The sequence below is a fragment of the Anthonomus grandis genome, chromosome 14 (assembly GCF_022605725.1).
Source record: "Anthonomus grandis grandis chromosome 14, icAntGran1.3, whole genome shotgun sequence".
In the NCBI taxonomy this organism is placed as follows: domain Eukaryota; kingdom Metazoa; phylum Arthropoda; class Insecta; order Coleoptera; family Curculionidae; genus Anthonomus; species Anthonomus grandis.
In genome coordinates, this window is record NC_065559.1 from 4,196,291 (window position 1) to 4,222,847 (window position 26,557).

A 26,557-nucleotide genomic window follows, 5' to 3' on the forward strand; every position below is an offset into this window, starting at 1 on the left:
AGACGTCGCATCATGAATTTAGAAAATTAAATACTTTGTTGCTGCAGTTTGGAACTTTCGACAGGCGCTTTTGCACTCTCAGTTTGAGCTTAATGTTTCAAAAGCGCAGCTTTTCCGAATGAATTATTTTGAGGCACAAGTTCGAACTTACGCCCGAACTGAAAACATTAAATACCGATATTTTCATTTTCGTTCTTCGACCGGTTTTAACAAATCTGTTGTTTGTGCGTTCTATAATATAGCTAGTAGATTTGAGCGCTGAATTATACTACTTTAACCGATTTTATTAGTATCAAGATAGTAATATTTAAAGTTTTTCTTACCAGAATTTATCCGATCATTTTCTAAGACAAAATGCGTTGGTAGGAAGAAAATATGAAAGTCTCCAATGTAGTACTGCCTTACGAAAGGGAATCGCCTAAAAATAGAAATAACGTGCATAAATCTTAGTTATTGTTTCATACAATGATATTTATTCAAATCGATGAAAATCAGAAATTTCTAAACAAAAAAAGTCAGCACAAAAGTGATCACAGTTCAGTAATAATAATTGATCTGATTTCAGTCCAGTTTTCGCTAGAGATGAGAAAACACCTTAAAGTATTATTTAAAAAAATCATTAAGACACTTACCAAAGTGTAAGTATTTTTGAAACTAATGAACAATATTATACAAATTGATGAAGGTCACTAGTTTACAAACCAAACTCTTTTTCTGAGGTTTTCACTACTCAGTAATAATTATCTTAACTATGTTAAGGATAGGAAACACTCATTAAGTAGGTGCTACTTGAACTTTAAAAAATAGCAAAGTATTGATAATTATTGCTTTACGTTTAATGCCAATGGACATAGTATACCTCCTTCAATGTTTCCTCATTTATTTAGACCATTTGACTCAGAGATTTACTGGAGTTGAAAGCTGTAAATAAAAAAAAAGAATTTTTAGTATACCTCGCACTAAATGAATTATTCTAGAAATTGCTCTCTTTGATCCTCTCAAGAAAGAAATGTTCCTTTAACATGCATTTGATAGACCAGATGCCACTAGTTTAGGGAGATCTCCTATTCCAGATTTGACTAGTTTAGCAACTCCACTTTTGAATATGATACTTTACATAGGAAATTGACCAGGGACAATTGCAACGTTTTATTCAAATCGATGAAGATCAGGAATTTCCAAACAAAATCGTCTTTACTCACTACTGGCCGGAGAACAATTTATATGTTTATAAAAGTCACTAAAGTTATAATAAATTATTTTAAGAAGTGTGCGCTACAACACTATTTCAAGTAAAAGTATTTATTTATTTTAATAAATATTAGAAAAGATTATTTATATTGATAAGGGTGTTAGAGTAAAATATATTTTTACAGGAGACGCACAACAACCGTTTCAAACAAGGCACGTAGTCATTCTCTACTGATCGCTGATAAATACATATTTCTATTATTTTTACCAATGCATCGCATTGCTTAGAATCACTACTGGACTTGCATTTTTTAGACAGTGGCATCGCATCGCGTTGCCCATATTATTGTTAATATAATAATAAGCTTGTATATTTATCTCAATATTATAATAAATCAAATAATAACATAGAGCTACATGATTATTAATAAAAATATCGCTTGACGCTAACACGGTCAGCCTGACACTGGGACGCTCTCGGCCCAATGTTTTCCCTTTTTTTTTTTAATGCTCGGTTTCATCCTGACTACTAGTACTGGATGTGCTCGTGTCAACATCAGTGTTGGTTTGATCCATGTTCTAGACAACAGAACACAGTTTCATAATTAAGTGTTCTCAAGAGCGCTTTATTTCAAAATACACATATATATTTAACATGATCAAAGACAAATGCTTAAAATCTAACAAGTGAAGATATCCGCTAGAAAGCATGAAACCATGCCCAAGTATCTTCACTAAAAATAACTCAAGCCAGTGAGATATTCGCCAGACAGCATTATACCAACAATTACCGCTAACACGGTCATACAATTATAATAATATTAGTTACCTGGCAATCATCATTGTCATTAAATACGTATGACTCAAGCAACTCTGAGCAGTCCATTTCTTTGCCCACAAACGCAACTGGTAAGGTCTAGTAGATTTAGCAACATCTCCCACTTTCCTTAATTCATATCTATTCGTAAATAGGATTTTTGTTACCTTATATGGCCTCAACCATCCAGACTCAAGTTTCTTTGGCTTAATAACCTCTCTGTTAATAAGTACATAATCACCAAATTTAAAGGTTTTTTGTACTTTTGCTTGTTGATTCACGTACGTATCTTGAATAATTGCATTTTCATCCAGACGCTTCTTTACAAACTGCTTCCATTTCTCCGTCTGAATAGGCGAAGAAGGCAGTTTATCTTCCGACGACTTATCAATGATACGCTTAATTTCGGGTATCCTGTTATCACATCCAAATAATGTTTGAAGGGGTGTCCTTTTTGTGGTTTTATGAACAGTAGAATTGATAATCAGCTGAATACGCGAAACAAGTGCGCTCTATTGAGATGAAATGTCTGCTTGAACACGCAATAAATTTGAAATGAAACTCATGTAGCGTTCAGCTTGACCATTAGCTTAGTGTACGTATGGGGTAATGAAATGCCACTCTATATCACATTCACGTAAGAGTTTATGGTTCTGGACTGCACGAAGAGAACTGTCATTATCTGTTATTATTCGAGCTGGAGTTCCTACAAGATATATTATGTCCATTATGCAATCAGCAATTTTATCCGTTTTGAGACTCTTCAAGGCGTACAAGAAACAGTATTTAGAAAAACTGTCTACAGCTACGAAGATATGAGCAAAATCGTCTTCAGTCTTGAGTAAAGGTCCAAAACAATCAATGTGAAGAGTGTTGAATGGAATGTCAACTTTGTTTATTGAATGGATTTCATAGCTGGATGGTTTAGCGTTTTCGGATGAGGCAGGTTAAGCACGTGTCAATATACTTTTTAATGAATGCCCTCATTCTTGGGAACCAAAAGTGAGAGTTTATACTTAATAATGTCTTATCTAAACCAACATGAGCTTGACCGTCATGATGTTCTTTTAATAATGTATAACGTGCATTTTAGGCACAAAGTATTGTGTTACTCTTTCCGAATTTATCTCACTTAAATGGCACAGAGTACTACCAATCATACAAAACTGATTTTTATCAAGCTCGCCATTGTTTAATTTTTCTTTAAGTTCCTGAGTTTCGCTGTCTGTACTTTGTTGTACAAACAGGCATTAGGCTAAACTCTGCTTTGCTTGCACCATCAACAATCTCAGAAATCCGATTGATGCAGACTGATTTTGGTGGATTGCGACTTAAATAATCCACATACGACATCTGATTACCCGCCCTATGCTCCATAATAAAATTGAAGTCCTGTAGGTAAATCTACGTTGGTAGAACTAAATCATGCTTATACTGAGAGCTTTTTAATGAGTTGCAATCTGTGACCAATTTGAATGGAAAACCTACAAAATAGTGTCTAAACTGTTTTAGTGCGTAAACCACGGCCAACGTTTCCAACTCGTATGAGTGGTAACGTGACTCGGCATCAGATGTGGCTTTACTGAAATATGCAACAACACGCTTAATGCCATCATGGATTTGTAAGATAATGGCTCCAAAACCATGACTACTGGCATTCGTATGCAGCTCTATAGGAAGATTGGGATCAAATATGGCTAAAACCGGTTCATTTGACAAAATATTAATGACATATTCAAAAGCCTTAGATTGTTTATCACACCAGCACCAAGGTTCATCTTTCTTTAGTAGATGTGATATTGGTCTGGTTTTAACTGAAAATTCAGGGACAAACTTGCGGAAATATCCCGCAAGACCTAAAAACTGGCGCACTTCTTTAACATTTGTCGGGGGTGACAGAGACTTTAGAGCCAATGTTTTTGAAGGGCTGGGTTTCACATCACCTTTGCAAATTAATCGACCTAAATACTCAATTTCTTCTTCATTTATTCAAATTTATGGAAAATCCATGAGGCCTTAAAGTCACAAAAACTTTTCGTAGATTTGTTAAGCCTTCTTCAAGGGTAGTAGACGGAATCAGAATATCGTCTAAATACACCAAAACTAAACCTCTTGTATAGTTCAGTTCACAGATCTATTAGAATCTTTGATGTTCCGCGAATAGTACGTGTGCCGGTGTTGCTTGAATTGTCAGACGACATGCATGTTTAAATCGCAAAATTTTATTTGGAAAGAGTCATAAAGTAATATTCTAAGCGATATTTTATCATTCCATAAAAGAAATAAATGTTTTAAGCATTTTTTTAAGAATTTATACATTTGATTCCTAAAATTTGACTACATGCGCCCACGTACTATTTTGTTAAACGTCTGACCTCAATCACAGTCACTCAAGCGTGAAAAGTTGCACAGGTCCGGCCTTAAAATTTATTTGTATTTAAAACTTTATTATTGGGGATTTTTCGGTTTAGTTTTATTTCGTTAGAAATTCAGGATAGTTGATAGCAAGATAATATTTTATTTAAATATAAGATTTAAGCACGTAAAATGAGTCTAACCAAAAATTTTAATTTAATAAATTTAGTTTTTAGCGCCATCAGTGGGATATTTACAACAAGTGATGAGAGAATAGGTGGTACGAATTACTTAGACCCATTTATTCTGTGGATTAAGGCATTAAAAATTTACTTTTTGACACAAAAGGGTAAAATGTTTTGGTTTATCTTCAAATTTTATAATTTCCTTTTTTTGGGTATTGAGATTTATTTTTATTTGGTGGTTATTATTAACGGGGATTTTGGCTGCCACATTCAATGTCTTTTATTATTGGTTTTTTTTAATTAATACATATTATGATATATTATTATAATAATATACTCATGAAAACCCTTATCTCTATATTTAGTACCAACTTCTTTTTATAAAAAGTAATTATGTAGTCAGAAAAGTGGAAGTATATTTTTTTAAATAAGCTTTTACATTAAAAATAATCTATCTGTCTATATCTTATGTGTGTTAAAGACACAAGTTTTACTTATAAAAAAAACACACTTTGCATCCTGAATGTAATATTTATTAATTTGTTTGCCTCATATATAGCTATTGTGCATAATAGGAGAGATTAGATGAAAATTAACAAAAATAAATGCTTATACTAAAAACTAAAATTCTTATACAAAATCTTAAAATTACTCATTTGAATCTGGCCCAAAGAGTTAATACAATTTTCTAAACTCAATTTTTCCTTTTTTTCTTTAGCAGTTTCTTCCATTAAGGAAGGAACCAGTTTCTTTGTTGCCGCTATGGATTCCAACTTCATCTCGCACAGTCGCAATAAAGCATTTGGATACTAAAACAGATTTAAAAAGTGTACACGAGTAGCAGAAATAATTTTTAAATTAAATTAATAATAAATTTACAATTTTTTTTAAAATAATTACAACTCAGATGTAAAATAGGCTTTTTTCTTCCAGTGAATTATGAAAGAAGTAGTCTTGCCTCTCTGAGACAGAACAAGTGTGGTAGTAACTGTAAAAAAAAAATTAAACTGGGTTTATAATGTCTCATTAGACAAATCATGGACAAAAAACTGTAAAAAAAAATTAAACTTGTTTAATTAATAAAAAAAGGGTTTTCTTACTATGGCAAAAAAGGGACTTTTTCCCAAAGAATGCAGGAAGAAGCAGTCTTTATTGTATCGCTGAAGGACAAACAGAGGCAGTAAACTGTAAAAAAAAATATGTTAACTGGTTTAATTAGTAAAAAAATGGTTTTCTTACTATGGAAAAAAAGGGACTTTTTCCCAGAGAATGCAGGAAGAAGCAGTCTTTATTGTATCGCTGAAGGACAAACAGAGGCAGTAAACTGTAAAAAAAAATATGTTAACTGGTTTAATTAGTAAAAAAATGGTTTTCTTACTATGGCAAAAAAGGGACTTTTTCCCAGAGAATGCAGGAAGAAGCAGTCTTTTTTGTATCGCTGAAGGACAAACAAAGACAGTAAACTGTAAAACTGTAAAAAAAAAATTAACTTGTTTAATTAATAAAAAAAGGGTTGTCTTACCATATGCAACAATAACTAGTTTAGCCACAGATCTTCAATTTCTGCATCAGATTCATCATTATCCCAATTTATAATGAAACGATCGCCTTCATTCAAAATAATCTGATGCAAATTACGATATTCCTCTTCATATCTTATAATTTTTACCTCAGACTTTCTCCACTTTTCCTTTCCTAAATTCATAACTTCCTCCTTAATCAAATTTATAACTTTTTTATCAAATTTTGGATACTTATTTTTCCTGCGAATTCTCCTTTTTAGTTGTCCCCAAATCAACTCGATAGGATTAAATACACAATAATATGGAGGAAGTCTGAGGACAGTATGACCATACTTTTTAGCTATGTTATCTACTACATACTGCTTTTCCCATGATTTGGTATTTACAACTTCCAATAATTGTTTATTTGTATAAGATTCATGAAAATAGAGATCATGTTTTAATAAAAATGTCTCAATTTCCAATTTATGGGAAGATGTGTTTGGGATTTTCTCAGAAAGCCTTGAATGGTATGATGCATTATCCATAACAATGACACTGTTTTCCTTTAAATTTGGAATTAATGTTTTCTCAAACCAGGTTTCAAATATATCTGCATGCATGTTTCTATGATAGTCTACATTGCACTCTTCTATTTTTTTGCCACACAATTTCAGTCCATCTTTCACCCAACCTTCTTTTGAACCACAATGAATAATGATCATCCGAGATCCTCTGTTCGGTGGAACATCTTTTAGGACACATTTGTTAGAACTATCAGTCCAACTTTTTTGCCATGTCATGTGTATCATACCAGATTTCATCTAAATAATATATGGATCTTTCTTCCTCCCGAAATTTTTTAATATTTTCCAAATATTCTATACGCCACCTGATAATTCGAGTACTTTCCATTACAGCAGCCCTTTTTTTAACCATCTTAAATTTAAATCCAAGTTTAATTAGGTATCTCCGCAAGGTTGAGACTGTGAAATGTTTGTCCCTTGCCGATAAGGTGTCCTTTACCGTCTCTATAGTTGGAACCTCGTTGTTTTTGTATTTAGAATACACAACTTCCCTTAGCAATTTCGCAATGTCCATGTCAAGTCCCTTTGATTGTCCTGCATCTTTCCTTTTTTTTCTGTCTTTAATCCCTTTTATTACAAAATAGCATATTGTACTATATGGAACCCCTGTTAAAAACGCTGTTTTTTGCGAAGCACTACAATCATTTGTGATCTGAGGATCATTCCTTAGATTGATATAGACATTTAAACAAATTTGTTTGGCGGCTGTACTTAAACAATTACGTTTTAAAACCCCTTGATTTTCCCCTATAGCTTTTACTTCCCTGGCTTCTTCCTCTGCTTCCTCAATACAAGAAAATGAACCATCAGAACTATATGAGTCTAAATCACTGTCCAGATCACTTTTATTGTTTTCACCACTCTTATTGTTGCACCCACGGTCTCTATAAGCCGGCACAAACACTGTCGTCTTCATTTGCCAAATTTTCCTGCCTATTTTCCCAGGGTCGAAACATTTTAAGGTCTTTAAGTATAATATTAAAACAAATCCACAATCACAAATAAAAAAACACACTTCCTCACATTAAAAACTGCAAAAAATTTAGATGAATATAGGCCAAATTCTCCACTTTAATAAACGTGTAAAAAAGCAAAACCGGCAAAACACATCAAATAATAACCTCACATGACTCCGCCCCCAACTATTAAAGGTGATAGACCCATCCAACAACTATTTTAAAGGCGATAGACCCATCCGTAAATATCTCTTTAAAAACACGACGAAAATAATACAAAAACGGTCCAAAAATTTATCTGCGTACGGCCCCGTAATCCTCAAAATCAGTGGGATAGAGAGAGATACACAATCACTTTGTCACAACTTAAGGTAGGAATCGCCAGATCGCAGGTGTTTTATCTTTGTTTAATAGACTAGCTAAAAAGAGGTGACAGTCTGGGAGTGCTGCAAGTGTTTAAAATGATTTGTAAAATGCTTGGATTTTAGTCCGCGGTCAATTTTTTGATATTATTTTCTTATGATATTATTTTCTTTTTAAAAATTGACATTTTTGAAAGACAAATAAAAAATAGTGTACAACATGAGGTTTTATGTATATTTAAAATGATTTCATAGATAAATTATATAAAATTTTGCCATTTAAACATGTATATCATGCGACAATAAATACGACATAGACGCACGGACTAGTTAGTGCGGCATCTGCGACACATCAAAGATTCTAATAGATCTCTGAACTGGACTTTAATTTTATCCTGTAAAGCAAGATTTATAGCCCTTTGAAAAATGGAGGGGGCATTCGCGAGGCTAAATGGCATACGCAAATACTCGTACTGGCCGTCGGGTGTAATAAATGCTAATTTTTCTATTGATTCAGGATGAACTTTAATTCGATGGAATCCAGCGGCCATATCTAAAGCAGTAAAATACCTACAGCCACTTAAACGATCAATTTGATCGGGAAGGGGAAATCGATCTTTCACAGTGATACGATTTAAAGCCCTAAAATCACAAACTAGGCGCGGCTCACCATTTTTTTTCTTCACCAAAAGTACGGGACTGGCATATGGTGAGTGAGATGGTTGAATTATGGAATTATTCAAAAGATCTTGAACTATATTTTGCACTGTCTCTCTTTCAGTGACTGATAGACGGTAAGGTCAAAATTTGATTTCCTTATTTGATGTGAGGCGTATTTTGAATTCCCCAGTGGTGATTAATGAAGAAACCTTATTTCCACTAGTAAAAATATCTTGAAATTCATTAAGTAGAAAATTAAGTTGATTTTGAACTAAATCTAAACCCAATTCAAGGGACTGAAAATGTAAAGACGGTACACACTGATTGTACGTAAATATTATGTCTCAAAAAATCTAACCCTATTATAATATCACAATAAATTACGTCATTCGGAACAACAAATATTTTCAGCACAAAAACTTCTTTATTTAAAAATATTTTAGTTTCGATAGCATATTTGGAATGAAAGGAATTATCATTGCCTACTCCTTTGATTAACTTTTGTTTCAAAATATGCAACGAAGATATTTATCCAGAAGATATATGTCCAGTTTTCTTGCAAAAACTACTTATTGTATCATTAAAGGATTTCGAAGTACTGGGAGTTGGAGTGATATCCCGTTTTACACCTCGCTCTGGACAAGATATTTTTCGGTGGCCTAGTTTTCCACATTTAAAGCATTTGATAATATTTATATTACCAGATGAGACATTATTGTTAGTTATGAGCAATATTAACAGCTTTGTTTTGGTTGTCACGTCGATTATTTGGTTTAAACTGAATACGTGATAAATGAGCAATCAAAGAAGTCAGTATATTCATGACCTGACTGTGTTAACTGTGCCTGCAAAACATAATCTTTTACCCCAAAAGAAATTAAATTTATCAGCTGTTCTTGAGAAAAAAGTACATGCAAAAAAATTATTTTCTGTAGTTTCATGCGACCATAAAAGCCATAAGATGGACATCCATCAGAAGTAAACATTATGTGCTAATTTCCCAAAATTAGTACAATCCGCAAAACTTTCACATAAATCTCGCTTTAGGTTAACCCAAGAACGGTGATCTATAGGAGCCCAATTAGAAAACCACTCACCTGCCTCTCCTTCAAAACAGTTTGCAATTCTGCCCATCAGAATACCATCGTTCCAACATAAATCAGTAGCCAAGAAATATCATCAATCCATCTTTGCGGTTCGTCTCTTCCAGGAACAAAAGTAAGTAACTTTATAGAGTCATAAGACACAGAGGGCACATTACCAGGAACGCTATTATTTGCTCGCGAATCCACTCGGTCCAATAGGCCACGTAATAAAGTCTCTAAAGTGGACGCAACCGAATTTTCTTCCCCCATTTTAGTACACACTATAATTTTAACGTTTGGGACGCCACACAAAAATTAAATAACACATAAATAAATTATGTTAGGGATAACTCACAATGCACAATATAAACAGCAAAACGGCACATATATTTGGGATTTTTTATTCCACTTCTGAAGTTAGAGAAAAATATTATTTTTACCGGAGACGCACAACAACCGTTTCAAACAAGGCACGTAATCATTCTCTACTGATCGCTGGTAAATATTTCTGTTATTTTTACCAACGCATCGCATTGCTTAGAATCACTACCTGCGGCCTGTTTCATAAACCATACTGATAATATTAGCTATTAATATTAGTCTCATAAATTAATAATATTAGTATGCTTTTTTCTGTTTCATAAAAATATATATTAGACTAATAAAAGTGAAGACTAATAATATTATTTTACTAGTCAGCTGTTTACAAGTTAGTGAGGTTATGTCATAATTTGCGGTGCGGTTCCATTAAGTGGCGTTAAATTTGCATAATGTCTAAAATAAGAAGTAAAAGATCGGAAAAGCAAGTTAAGCAACAAAACTTTCTCCGAAAAATTAAAGACATGAAAGATAGTCTATTTGGACAGTTTTCTACCACACTGACCAAGGAAACAAAAAGATCCGCATGGATGGAAGTTAGGGACTATGCGGTTTCTATTGGATTGATTACATGCGAGAAAGACTACACCTACGTGCGTGATGCTACTTGGCCTAATATTCGGAACCGAACAATGGTAAGTAACTTATTACTTCCGCATTATAATCCGTTTGTATACAAACGGATTATTATAGTGTATTAAGATACACTATAATAATCCGTAACCATATAAGTGGTTTAGATATCTCACAAAGTCCTAAAACGTCGTAAAAGTCGGTTTAGAGGAAAAAAATCGTGTCTGTTTTTTTTTAAAAATCTAGTATGTGCGTGTTAAGTAATAACTTTTAAACGGCTTAATATTTTGCGTTGCCTATGAGTAAAATCTCAAAAGTGGGGTGAGTCGAATCAGATCCAGTTCATGAGCTTTACGTACTAAACGCAAGGCGCAAAGTTTATGAATTGGGCTTCAAGAGGAAGAGAGGAAAAATTTATTTTATTCATGATAAATAACGAAAGTGATAATACCATTTTTACCCAAAACAAAAAAAAAATGTTTTTTGGTCCAAAAAAACGGGAAAAAACAATTTTTAAGTTATTTTTGGACAATTTTGTATATTTTTTTATTTTCTTATTTTGAAGGGATCGCATGATGGTATTAATTTCATTAGCATCCGTTTTTTTTCAATGTAGGCACTTAAAAAAATAGAACTTTATTACTCTTGCTCAGCAATTTTATTAAAAAAATATTCATGCAATTGTTTTATTACGCTACAATGCAGTGCTAACGCTCTAATTTAAAATAAAAACTAATATACTTTGTATTTTAGTTGAAGATATTTTTTAGATCAAACTTGATAACGCAAAAAAAACTGGATCAGATGGCGGCCCCGATTCGAAACTTGATGACACCGACAAGCTAGTAATTGATATAATTGGAAAAAACTCTCCAGTTATAGAAGGAATCGGGGTCGCGGATTCAATGGAGGAAGAGGTTGTAACCCAAACTCTACCGACTAATACTGAGACATTACCTGATGTAACAGAGATAAAAGAGGATGTGGGAAATACATTTGAAGATGTCGTAAGCCCACTGCTGAAGTCCCAAAAGTTAACAAGAGGTTATTATCGATAGTTCCTAAATTAATTTTCAATTCCAGCTGGCTTTGGATAGAAGGCTACAGCTGGACAAAAATACATTTCCATTAGATAAAGACCTCGATAAAGACTGTCCTCATAAAAAGATTATTACTTATATTTTTTATTTTTCCACCAAAAAACTCGTTTATTTTTGTGCATAGAAAGTAACCTTTCCAAGTAAGTTTTCCAAGCGTGTATTTATCGTTCCCTACACTGTCCTTTTTCCATCATTTGATTTGACCTTTTTACTAAAATTAATTGTTTTCGGTTGCAGGATGTCTTAAGAGAAAAATCATTGTCCAAAATTCCAATGAAACAAAATACCTCGAGGACCTCAAGAGAAAAAAACTTGAACTAGAAGTCCGAAAATTGGAGTTGGAAGTGTGGGATAAAGAAAGGTCACTTAATGTAAGTCACTGTAACCTTACAAGCCATATTGAAGAGCAAAAGGACACACAAAATATCACTGAATATATTTTAAATGAAGAAGGTGATGTAATCGGTATTAATGAAAAACTATGACTGATTTAAAAAAAATTGTTATCTATCTAAATAAAAAAGGTAAATAAAGAACAATTTTGCATTTAAAAAAATATATTGTAGTTTCTTTTATACGTCCTAACCTTTCTTTTATTGTCCTATATTTTAATTAATTATTACGAAAATAATTGTAAAAATAGTTAAGTTTCTCCTCAGCTCCTATATCTATTTCATCTTGTTCTTCTGCATCTATGTTGTCATCATTGGCATTTTCTTCCTCCTCTATGTTATATTGTTCGTTATCTGCTTTTGATATGTTGCAAAGAGTGACGCAACATTTTATCATTTCGCAAGCAAACACTGTATTTCTCAGTCGAACATAATTGAGGCAAGGAAATTTTTCTTTTAAAATGCCTATAGCACATTCAACTACTCTGCGAGTCGTTTTATGAGCTCTTAGAAATCGCATGTGCGAAGCGTCACCGTCATTTCGTAAAAGAGGTGGAATAAGCCATGATTTAAGTGGATAAATGGAGTCTCCCAGCAATACAGATCCTGGAAATGGTCGCCAACCGTTTTCCATTCTTTGGAATAATGAACTAGTTCGCAGAACTCTCGCATCACTTACGCTACCAGGCCAGTTAGCGGAAACGTAGTAAAATTTTAACGAAGGACCACAAACAAGCATAATATTTAAAGAGTGGTTTCCATGGCGATCAACAAAAGCTGGTTCATGTAAACTAGGTGCATCAACTTTAATAAGTGTTCCATCAACTGCTCCACAAACAAGCGGCATACCAGCAATTTGTTTAAATTGATACATAACTCTTCCAATATCATCGGGCCAACAAACGGTTTCTCTAAGCATGGTTCTGTTAATAGATAGAACAACTTTGTGAACTATACGGCATACTGTAGCTTTTGAGATGCCATGCATATCTCCTGCACTGTGATACTGCATGCCACTTCCAAGCCAATGTAAAGCAACCATTAGTTGCTGTTTCGGCGTTAACGCGTAATTTCGCCTTGTATCGTGGGCTAGTTGTTGTTCTATTCTCTTTAAAATTACGTAGAACTTCGCACTAGGTAACCTAAATCGTTCCTTAAATTCATAAGTATCTTCTATATAAAAATAGGAAATTCGTTCCCTAAATATTCTTGGTCTTCTCACAAAAACTCTCTCTTCCTCGTCACTTGATTCAGAATCGCCCATTTTGTAAACTTTTGCAAATTAACTCTATTATTCTAACTCACATTATTATGCTAAAAACACTCATAAAAATACATCAATTTTATTAGTAAAATTTATGAAGTCTAGGTATTTATGAAACAGTTCTCAAATTATCCTAATAAAATGTACTAATTTATTAACCAATACGCTAATAATTAATAATATTATCTAATAAGTTTATGAAACATAAATTGATAATGTAAACTAATATTACTAGATTTTTGCCAATAATATTGGACTAATATTTTTTATGAAACAGGCCCCTGGACTTGCATTTCTTAGACAGTGGCATCGCATCGCGTTGCCCATATTATTATTAATATAATAAGAAGCTTGTATATGTATCTCAATATTATAATAAATCAAATAATAACATAGAACTACAAGATTATTGATTATTAACAAAAATATCGCTTGACGCTAACGAATACGCTAATAAATATAAACGAATTTTCAAACAAACATCTTGTCCACTGTTAAGTATTAATTGATCCGATTTTACTATAGTCTCCACTGGAGACTCAAAAACACTCTTAAGCAATAATTACAACAAAAAAAAAAAACACTAATGCACTAACTAAAGTGGAAATATTTTTTAGTGTCACTAAATATGACATTAACATTTTTCTGACTAATTTTATTTATAACGCGACTCTTGTTACTGTTAGTTCAATTTCATCCTAATTTCGATAGGTTATAACAATCATTTAAATTATAATAGATTATATATAAAAAGAACATTGGAACACTATTTCAAGTAATAGTGGTTTATTTATTTAAATAGTCATTATTAAACCTTATTTAAATTGATGAAGGTAACGAATTCTTAAACAAAAACTTTCCAAGTGTTCACTGTTCATTCTCGATTTGTTCGATTTTGCTCTGGTTTTTACTACTGGCTAGAGAACAATTTAAAAAACAATTCAAAAAATACGCCAAGGCTGCAACTAAAGTGAAAACAAAATGTAGGTGTATACAAGTAATACCATAAGTAAACTGACAATAACTTCTGACTAATTTTATTGCAAAATTAATTGCTCTTTTTTAATTATATCCTTACTTCATAGAAATCACTTAAATTGTAACAAATTACATTAAAAAGAATTCACTAAAAACACTATTTTAAGTAAAAGCATTTTTTTACAAGTAAGCATTATTTAAACCGATTAAGATGACAAATTTTCAAATAAAACCATCTTCACAAAAGTGTCCACTATTAAGTATTAAACGGTCCGATTTTACTCTAGTTTTCACTAGTGACTGGCAACGAAGAATATCGGATTGACCTTTATATTGTAATTTAATATGAATATTTTAATAAACCCAAAAGCAAAAAGCTCCTTTGAAACCTAATTATAATTAATTCAGTAAATTAATTGAAAGTTTTGATACCGAACAACCATTTTCTCTTATATATATGTGAGTGGGTTCGTAATTGAAAAATGATGAATGGACTTATGCGGGTATAGGCACGACATAAAATCTAACACCATCGGGAAACAAAACAATAAAACTCGTCGGTCTGTCCCGAATGGGTTTTCGGTAAATTCTCAAAACAGATTTAATTAATTTGAACAAAAATGTAAAGATAACGAAGCGATAAATTTGATCTTTTCAATTCGCTTTGTACGCCAATACGGCGCTACAGATAATTTAGATCAAACAATTTTTGGAGGGATTTAACGATTTTGTCAAAATAAACGTTTGATGGAACCTTGCCGCTTCGAGTTCTATGCTACAAAGGAAATAAAAGCGAAAATGTAAGTAATTTTAATTAAAAATTACGCGATTGTTAGTTATTTCATTCAATGGTTTAAGAAATTTACGATTTTGCTATAAGCTGATACTATTTTATAGAACAAACCCAAATAGATCAAAGGAAATTATTTAATTCCATGTGATAAAAAGGGTGTAAAAAATTATGTCAAGTAACAACAGATTTTAAATGCATGGAAAATATGAAAAAATGTTTTAAAATCTTGGGAACAGTCAAAATTATTTCAAATCCTTGGAATATCGACAAAATAATGTCAAATGTCAGGGAGGCATAAAAAATTATGTAGAATAACTAACAAATTCCAAATGCCTGAAAAAAATTGAAAAATATTTCAAATCTTTTAGAGAACAGGTAATTGTATTTGAAATCCTTGAAAAGAAACAAAATAACATACATTGCCAGAGAGGTATAAAAAAATTATGTCATATAACTAACAAAATTCAAATGCCTGGAAAAAATGAAAAAAATATTTTAAATTCTTTGGAAAACAGACAAAAATATTTCAAATCCTTGGAAAATGGATAAAATAACGTCAAATGCCAGGGAAGTATAAAAAAATGATCACGAATAACTAACAGATTCCAAACGCCTGGAAAAAATAAACAAATATTTCAAATCCTTTAGAAAACAGACAAATTTATTTCAAATCCTTGGAAAATGGACAAAATAACTTCAAATGCCAGGGAGGTATGAAAAAATTATATCGAATAACTAACAGATTCCAAATGCCTAGAAAAAATTAAAAAATATTTCAAATCCTATAGAAAACAGACAAATTTATTTCAAATCCTTGGAAAATGGACAAAATAACTTCAAATGCCAGGGAGGTATAAAAAAATTATATTGAATAACTAACAGATTCCAAATACCTGGAAAAAATTAGAAAATATTTCAAATCCTTTGGAAAACAGACAAATTTATTTTAAAACCTTGGCAAATAGATAAAATAACTTCAAATGCAAGAAAGGTATAATTATGTCAAATACCTAACATATTTCAAATGCCTGGAAAAATTTAAAAAATATTTCAAATCCTTTGGAGAACAGATAAATGTATTTAAAATCTTTGAAAAATGAACAAAATAACGTCCATTGCCAGAGAGGTATACAAAAATTATGTCATATAAATAAGAGAATTCAAATGCCTGAAAAACATTTTAAAATTTTTTTTAATTCTTTGGAAAACTAATAAATGTATTTCAAATCCTTGGAAAATGGACAAAATAACGTCGAATGTTAGGGAAGCATAAAAAATTATGTGGAATAACTAACAAATTCTAAATGCCTGGAAAAAATTAGAAAATATTTCGAATCCTTTAGAAAACAGACAAATTTATTTCAAATCCTTAGAAAATGGACAAAATAACTTCAAATGCCAGGGAGGTATGAAAAAATTATATCGAATAACTAACAGATTCCAAATGCCTAGAAAAAATTAAAAAATATTTCAAATCCTATAGAAAATAGACAAATTTATTTCAAATCCTTGGAAAATGGACAAAATAACTTCAAATGCCAGGAAGGTATAAAAAAATTATATTAGATAACTAACAGATTCCAAATACCTGGAAAAAATTAGAAAATATTTCAAATTCCTTGGAAAATAGACAAATTTATTTTAAAACCTTGGCAAATAGATAAAATAACTTCAAATGCAAGGAAGGTATAATTATGTCAAATACCTAACATATTTCAAATGCCTGGAAAAATTTAAAAAATATTTCAAATCCTTTGGAGAACAGATAAATGTATTTAAAATCTTTGAAAAATTTACAAAATAACGTCCATTGCCAGAGAGGTATACAAAAATTATGTCATATAACTAAGAGAATTCAAATGCCTGAAAAACATTTTAAAATTTTTTTAAATTCTTTGGAAAACTAATAAATGTATTTCAAATCCTTGGAAAATGGACAAAATAACGTCGAATGTTAGGGAAGCATAAAAAATTATGTGGAATAACTAACAAATTCTAAATACCTGGAAAAAATTAGAAAATATTTCGAATCCTTTAGAAAACAGACAAATTTATTTCAAATCCTTAGAAAATGGACAAAATAACTTCAAATGCCAGGGAGGTATAAAAAAATTATATCGAATAACTAACAGATTTCAAATGCCTAGAAAAAATGGAAAAATGGTTTAAATCCTTTAGAAAACAGACAAATCTATGTCAAATTCTTGGAAAATGGACAAAAATGATATTGAATGCCTGGAAAAAAATTAAAAATTATTTTAAATCCTTTGAAAAACAAATAAAATCCTTGGAAAATGGACAAAATAACGTCAAGTTTTAGGAAGGTATAAAAACATTATTTCGGATAATAAACAGATTCCAAATGCCTGGACAGAATTAGGAAATATTTCAAATCCTTTGGAAAACAGACAAATTTATTTTAAAACCTTGAAAATAGACAAAATAACTTCAAATGCCAGGGAAGTATAATTATATCAAATAACCAACAAATTCCAAATGCTTGAAAAAAATTAAAAATTATTTCAAATCTTTTGGAGAACAGATAAATGTTTTTAAAATCCTTGAGAAATGAACAAAATAACGTCTATTGCCAGAGAGGTATAAAAAAAATTATCTAATATAAGTAACAGAATTTAAATGCTTGGAAAAAATGAAAAAAATATTTTAAATTTTTTGGCAAACAGACAAAAGTATTTAAAATCCTTGGAAAATGGATAAAATAACGTCAAATGCCAAGGAAGTATAAAAAAATTGTGTGGAATAACTAACACATTTCAACTGTTTGGAAAAAATAAAAAAATATTTCAAATCCTTTGTAAAATATACAAATGTATTTCAAGTTCTTGGCAAATGGACAAAACAATGTCAAATGACAGAACAGCATAAAAAATTATGTCGAATGACTAACAAATTTTAAATGCCTTGAAAAACAGATAAATGTTTTTAAAATCCTTGAAAAATGAACAAAATAACATCCATTGCCAGAGAGGTATAAAAAATTATGTCATATTATAACTAACAGAATTTAAATGCCTGGAAAAAATATTTTAAATTCCTTGAAAAACAGACAAAAGTATTTCAAATCCTTGGAAAATTTGATAAAATAACGTCAAATGCCAAGAAGTATAAAAAAAATATGTGGAATAACTGACAAATTCCAAATGCCTGGAAAAAATTAGAAAATATTTCAAATACTTTAGAAAACAGACAAATTTATTTCAAATTCTTGGTAAATGGACAAAACAGTGTCAAATGCCAGGGAGGCATAAAAAATTATGCCGAATGACTAACAGATTCTAAATGCCTGAAAAAAATTAAAAAAATTGTCAAATCCTTGAAAAATGAATAAAATAACGTCCATTGCCAGAGAGGTATAAAACAATTTTGTCAAATAACTAACAGATTTCAAATGCCTGAAAAAAATTAGAAAATATTTCAAATTCTTTAGAAAACAGACAAATTTATTTCAAATACTTGGAATATGGACAAAATAATTTAAAATGCCAGGGAGGCATAAAAAAATGATATCGAATAACTAACAGATTTCAAATGCCTAGAAAAAATTAAAAAATATTTCAAATCCTTTGGAGAACAGATAAATATATTTAAAATCCTCGGAAAATGAACAAAACAATGTCAAATGCTTGAAAAAAAAATAAAAATTATGTCAAATTCTTTAAAAAATGAATAGAATAACGTCAAATGCCGGGAAGTTATAAAAAAATTATTTCAAATAACTAACAGATTCTAAATGCTTGGAAAAAATTACAAAAACAAAATTTAAATCCTTATAAAACATACACATATATTTCAAATCCTTAGGAAATCGACAAAACAATGTCAAATGCCAGAAAAGGATAAAAAATTATGTCGAATGACTAATAGATTCTAAATGCCTGAAAAAAATTTAAAAATATTTACAATCCTTGAAAAATGGACCAAATAACGTCAAGTGCCAGGGAGATATAAAAAATTATACCGAATAACTAACAGATTCCAAACTACTAGGGAAAAATTAAAAAATATTTCAAATCCTTTGAAAAATATATAAATGTATTTCAAATTCTGAGCAAATGCACAAAACTATGTCAAATGCCAGGGAGGCATAAAAAATTATGTCAAATGACTAACAGATTCCAAATGCATGAAAGAAAATACAATATATTTTAAATCCTTGGAAAACAGAAAAAATATATTTCAAATCCTTGGAAAATGAACAAAACAACATCAAATGCCAGAAAGACGTAAAAACTAATATTAAACAGAACTGAAATCCAAAAACATTAAAAAAAATATTTTAAAACCCAAGATCATGGAAAAAAAAATAGTATCTGGAAAATAGACAAAAAGGCGTATTTTTATTTATTTTTCTCATTGTTGTAATATCCGTCTTTTTTTTCTCGTTTATATTCCAAGTGCACGTTGATTTTACTACAATGAGGAAAATCAGTTTTATTTATTTTAATTTCAATTATAATTAAATTTTAATTGTACAAAAACACGCGTGTATTTTAACGCCCTGAAACGTTGGCAAGCTTAAATAGGATTGGACCTTTATTTTATTGATCCCCTAACCCAATAATATTACAAACGATACAAAAAGACATCGAAAATTTCCAAAAGTCCAAAAAAACGGAAAAACAGGAAAAACTACTTTAAATCCTTGAAAACTAAGAAAAAGATAATGCCAAGACGACTAACGAATTATGGGGAATAACTAGGAGATTCTCAAAGCCTGGAAACTATAAAAAATTTATTCAAATTCCCATAAAACATTAAAAAAACATTAAATGCCTAAAAGATATTGAAGTACATATACATAGAGTCTATTCTATAGACTCGGAAAGGCTGAAAAATATGGTAAATTATTTCAAATCCTTCGAAAACAGACAAATGAATATCAATGCCAGGGAGGCCTAAAAAATTATTTCAGATCCTTAGAAAATCATGTTAAAGCATTTATTTAGCCTTAATTATGCAAGTATAAGAAGTAATACTTGTATCAATTCATTATAAACTTAAAAATATTTCCATAAACTAAAAAAAATAAATTAAATATTTCCAAAATAAAAGGGGGTACAAATAAAATGATTGAAACTATATAGTCGTTACGATAGACATCCTTTTTTTTTTTATAAATAATTTAAGAATAAAACAAAAACATACAAAATTTCTAAAGAATGCATGCTGTCAAGGAAGAAAACATCAAAACTCTAATTCCAAAGTGACCGGCCTTAACACGCACTGCTTCATTAAACCAGCGCCGTTAATAAACGGAAGAATAAACAATGGCGGGAAATTTTAAATCTTGTTTGCGTCCAGACATAAAACCCCGTTAATGCAATAACAAAGTTTACTAATTCCGGGGGAACAGCAATTTTCTCGGTTAGTCTTACTGTTTATTAAGGATAATTTAATACAAGTTTCTGTTAGAAATGAACACCGACCCCGTTTCGTTCTGTTATTGTATTAACTTAAATTATATTTGCCTTACATTACAAAGGCAACACACCTTTTGTATATTGGATGAGGAATATTAGCTTTTAACTACCATATGCAATGCGAGAGACTTTAAAGTTGGTTTGCTTTTACAGTTTGAAACACTTTTGTTATTTTATCAATATTCTACTGTATAGCAATAGTCAACCAAAGGGTTATGAATCAAAATTCAATATATTCAGGTATTATTGTTCCAAGCCCCTGTTTTCTCAACGTGCCAAGAAAGATAAATAATTGAAGCCGAATTGAGTCTTGGAACCCTTAGTTGCGTCTATTAAGTATTCACAATGAGTGTAGGAAAAGCGGGGTAGCTGACAAGAGTTTCCTATTGAAATGTTCTCCGTTTGCCTCATTGTTTTCCTGCTTTCGAGTGGGAATTTAATGCCTATTGACGGTTAATTATATTGCAGATTTTATCTTGTTTTTATTCAGGTATTATTACTGATGTGTGCTAATTACCGAACCAACTATCACTCATTCATTTTACATTTGAAAAAAATTTATTTAAACTTGGCTTATTGTTAAATGCCATGAAAATTATATTAAATAACTATCAGACTACAAATATCTGAAAAATATTTAAAAAATATTTTAAATCCTTGGGAAAATTGACAAATTTATTTAAAATCCTTGGAAAATGGACGAAATAACGTCAAATGCCAGGGAGGTATAAAAAATGATGTCAAATAACTAACAGATTTTAAATGCCTGGAACAAATACAAAAATAATTTGAATCCTTGCGAAAACAGACAAATTTATTTGAAAAATGAACAGAATAACGTCATATGCCAGGGAGGTATCAAAAAATTATGTCGAGTAATTAACAGATTCCAAATGCCTGGAAAAAAATTAAAAAATATTTCAAATCCTTGAAAAATCGACAAAATATTGTCAAATGACAGCGAAGCATAAAAACTTATATTCAATAACTAACAGATTTTTTTTGCATCATTTTTAACATTAAATCGTCGCCATTAATGCACTCTTTTAATGTTTTTTTTAAAATATATTTTCTTGTTATACACTAAAATAATTTGAAAAAATAAATTCAAAAGCATTAAATGTTTTAAAGCACTAATATCAAAGTTTTTAAATATTTTATTGCATATTTTTAATGTTAAAACTTTTTTATTGTTTTAATAACATTTATGTATGACACACTCTTAGAAATCATTATATTTCTAGTATATGTAAAAATTTAAAAAAACATGTTCAAAAAAAAAGTATTAAACCAACATTTAAATAGAATCAATACATAGAAAATAAAAAAATTATATTTAGATAAATATGAATACTTTTAAAAATTAAAAACGCCTTTGTATAATAAAATAAAACATTAAAATAGGGTGTTTTTAAATCCCCTTAGTGAACTTCTTGGAAAACCTATATTTTACAAAAAAAAAACATTAATAATTAAACCAACGTTAATTATTTTTAAAACTTTAACATAATAAAATATCGTGTGGACATGCAAGGAAGTGTTTTAATTCTTTTTTTGGTATTTTTTTATTATAATATTTGTTTATTACTAATATTTGTTCATGTTTTGTAATTTTTCTAATTTTTGCCAAATGCCTGGAAAAAAAAATAAAAAATGATTTAATTTTTTGGAAAATGAACAAATTTATTTTAAATCCTTGGAAAATAGACAGAATAAGGTCAAATGCCAGGGAGGAATAAAAAAATATGTCGAATTACTAACAGATTCCAAATGCCTAGAAAAATTTTAAAAATATTTCAAATCCCTTGGAAAACAGGAAAATGTATTTTAAATCCTTGGAAAATGGAGAAAGCAATGTCATATATCAGAAAAGCATAAAAAATTATATTTAATAGCTAACAGATTCCAAATGCCTGGAAAAAATTAAAAAATATTTTAAATCCTTGGAAAACGAACAAATTTAATTTAAATCCTTTAAAAATGAACAGAATAAATTCAAATGCCAGGGATGTATGAAAAAATTATGTCAAATAACTAACAGATTTCGAATGCCTGGAAAAATTTCAAAAATATTTCAAATCTCTTGGAAAACAGGAAAATGTATTTCAAATCCTTGGAAAATGGATAAAGCAATGTCAAATACCAAGGAAGCATAAAAACTTATATTTAATAGCTAACAGATTCCAAATGCGTGGAAAAAATTAAAAAATATTTTAAATCATTGGGAAACAGACAAATTTATTTAAAATCTTTGGAAAATGAACAGAATAAGGTTAAATGCCAGGGATGTATAAAAAACTTATGTCAAATAACTAACAGATTCCAAACGTCTGAAAAAAATTAAAAAATATTTGATATCCCTGGAAAATTGACAAAATAACGTCAAATGAGAGTATAAAAAAATTATGTCAAATGGCTAGCAGATTTATTTCTGAAAAAAAATTAAAAATATTTTAAATCCTTGGAAAATGAACAAAACAATGTCAAATGGCAAAACGGCATAAAAAAAAGGCGAATAACTAACAGATGCCAAATGCCTGGAATATAATAAAAAATATTTTAAATACTTAACAAAACAAACAAATTTATTTCAAATCCTTGGAAAATAAACAAAATAACGTCAAATACCAGGCAGGTATAAAAAAATTATGTCTAATTACTAACAGATTCCAAATGACTGGACAAAATTAAAAAAATATTTTAGATCCTTGGAAAATGAACAAAATAACGTCAAATACCAGGCAGGTATAAAAAATTATGTCTAATTACTAACAGATTCCAAATGCCTGTAAAAAATTAAAAAATATTTTAAATCCTTGGAAAATGGACAAAATAATGTCAAATGGTAAAACAGCTTAAATTATGTCAAAAAACTAACAGATTTCAAATGCTTGGAAAAAAATTAAAAAATATTTGAAATCCAGGGAAAATAGACAAAATAACGTCAAATAACAGTGAGATATAAAAAAATTAGGTCAAATAACTAACAGATTCCAAATGCCTGGAAAAAAATTAATTTTTTTTATATCCTTGGAAAACGGACAAATTTATCTCAAATTTTTGAAAAATAGATAAAATAGCGTCAAATGCCAGGGAGGTATAAAAAAATTATGTCAAATAACTAACAGATTCCAAACGCCTAAAAAAAACTAAGAAATACTTCAAATCCTTGGAAAATCGACAAACTATTGTCAAATGACAGGGAAGTATAAGAACTTATATTTAATAATTAACAGATTCCAAATGCATGGAAAAAATTAAAAAATATTTTAAATCCTTAGAAAATGGACAAAATAACGTCAAATGCCAGTAAGGTATAAAAAAATTTAGGTCGAATAACTAACAGATTCTAAATGCCTGAAAAAAAATTAAAAATTTGTTTATATCCTTGGAAACGGACAGGTAAATGTATTTCAAATCCTTGGAAAATGGGCGAAACAATGTCAAATGCCAGAAAGGCATAAAAAATTATGTCAAATAACAAACAGATTTCAAATGCCTGGAAACAATTAAAAAAATATTTTAAATCCTTGAAAAATAAATAGAATAACGTCAAATACCAGAGAGTTATAAAAAAATTTGGCAAATATCTAACAGATTCCAAATGCCTGGAAAAAAATTAAAAAATATTTTAGATCCTTGAAAAACAGACAAATTTATTTCAAACCCTTGGAAAATAAACAGAATCACGTCAAATGCCAGGAAGGTATACAAACATTATGACGAATACCTAACAGATTTCAAATGCTTGTAAAAAATAAAAAAATATTTTAAATCCTTGGAAAATGGACAAAACAATGTCAAATACCAGAATGGCATAAAAAATTATGTCAAATAACTAACAGATTTCAAATGCCTGGAAAAAAATATTTAAATCCTTGAAAAATAAACAAAATAACATCAAATTCCAGGGATGCATCAAAAAATTATATTGAATAACTAACAGATTTCAGACGCATGGAAAAAATGAAAAAATATTTCAAATCCTTTGAAAAACAGATAAATATGTTTCAAATCCTTGAAAAAATGGATAACACAACGGCAAGTGCCAGCGAGTTTCCTATTGAAATGTTCTCCGTTTGCCTCATTGTTTTCCTGCTTTTGCGAATGCCAGGGAGGTATTAAAAACGTAAAACGCACAAAACAATGTCAAATGCCAGAACAGCATAAAAAGTTATGTTAAATAAGTAACAGATTTCAAATGCTTGGAAAAAAAATAAAAAAATATTTCAAATCTTCAGAAAATGGACAAAATAACGCCAAATGCCAGGGAGGTATAAAACATCATGTCGAATAACTAACAGATTCCAAATGCATAGAAAAAATGCCAGAACGGCATAAAAAATTATGTCAAAAAACTAACAGACTTTTCAAATGCTTGGAAAAAAATTAAAAAATATTTTAAATCCTTGGAAAACGGACAAATTTAATTCAAATTTTTGAAAAGTAGATAAAATATCGTCAACTGCCAGGGAGGTATAAAAAAATTATGTCGAATAGGTAACAGATTCTAAATGCCTGGAAAAAAATTTAAAAATATTTAAAATTTTTAAAAAATGGAGAAAATAACGTCAAATGCCAGGGAGGTATTAAAAAATTATGTCAAATAACTAACAGATTCCAAATGACTGGAAAAAATTAAAAAATATTTCAAATCCTTGGTAAATTAACGGAATAACGTCAAATGCCAGGGATGTATAAAAAAATTATGTGAAATAACTAAGAGATTCCAAACACCTGGAAAAAATTAAAAAATATTTTAAATCCTTAGAAAATGGACAAAATATTGTCAAATTCCGGGAAAGTATAAAAACCTAAATTAAATAACTAGCATATTCCAAATGCCTTCAATTGCCAGGGATGTATATAAAAATTATGTCAAATAACTAACAGATTTCAAATATCTAGAAAAAATGCAAAAATATTTCAAATCCTTAGAAAATGGACAAAATATTGTCAAATGCCGGGGAAGTATAAAAACTTATATAAAATAACAGATTTCTAATAACTAACAGATTCCAAACACCTGGAAAAAATTAAAAACTATTTCAAATCCTTGGTAAATTAACGGAATAACGTCAAATGCCAGGGATGTATAAAAAAAATATGTAAAATAACTAACAGATTTCAAACACCTGAAAAAAATTAAGAAATATTTCAAATTCTTGGAAAATCGACAAAATATTGTCAAATGACAGGGAAGTATAAAAACTTATATTTAATAATGAACAGATTCCAAATGCCTGGAAAAAAATTTAATTTTTTTTTATATCCTTGGAAAACGGACAAATTTAAATCAAATTTTTGAAAAATAGATAAAATATCATCAAATAACAACAAACAGATTCCAAATTCCCGTTAAAAATTAAAAAATATTTCAAATCCTTGGAAAATGGAAGAAAGAATGTCAAATGCCAGAAAGGTATAAAAAATTATATTAATAAATAACAAACAGATTCCAAATGCCTGAAAAAAATTTTTTTTTTTTTTAATTTTTGGAAAACGGACAAATTTAATTCAATTTTTTGAAAAGTAGATAAAATATCGTCCGCTTATACCGCTTGTAACATATTATGGAACCGACAAAGCAAAGTTTTGGAATTGGGCCACACAGATTTTAAAGCCCATCTTTCAGAATTGGAGTCATCAGTCATAAAAAATTTCAGGAAAACCTTTCCCGCAAAATGAATTTGGCACCGAGTTCTTTAGCAGTTCAAATCCTGCTTGATAATCACATGCTGACTGTCCTGAGGTTATAATTATTGCCAAAGGAACTGCACCAATTTGACAAGGTGTCAGTAAAAACGTTAAGCAATGATTTAGTGAATCGCATGATGATGTACTGTTAACAAATACTATATCTTTGGCGAATGGCAAATTATGTGCTATTTGCACAATTTTAGTTACTACTATGAGAGCAAATGGGTTTTCTGAATAA

At 29.9% G+C, this 26,557-nt stretch overlaps 1 protein-coding gene across 5 annotated transcripts in view; it reads right to left on the reverse strand.

The window, feature by feature from the left end:
- The window catches only part of LOC126744438 (chaoptin), a 294,134-nt gene that overhangs the window by 133,401 nt on the left and 134,176 nt on the right, over window positions 1-26,557 (reverse strand). For 2 of the 5 annotated variants that reach the window (XM_050451856.1, XM_050451859.1), the window contains exon 2: window positions 324-418. The exons of 2 other annotated variants lie outside the window; for them this stretch is intronic. The gene's annotated coding sequence lies outside the window, so the exon portion shown is untranslated. Of the gene's footprint in view, window positions 1-323; window positions 419-9,712; window positions 9,832-26,557 lie in introns of those variants that run through there. One more of the 5 variants, XM_050451860.1, reaches the window with a different exon arrangement.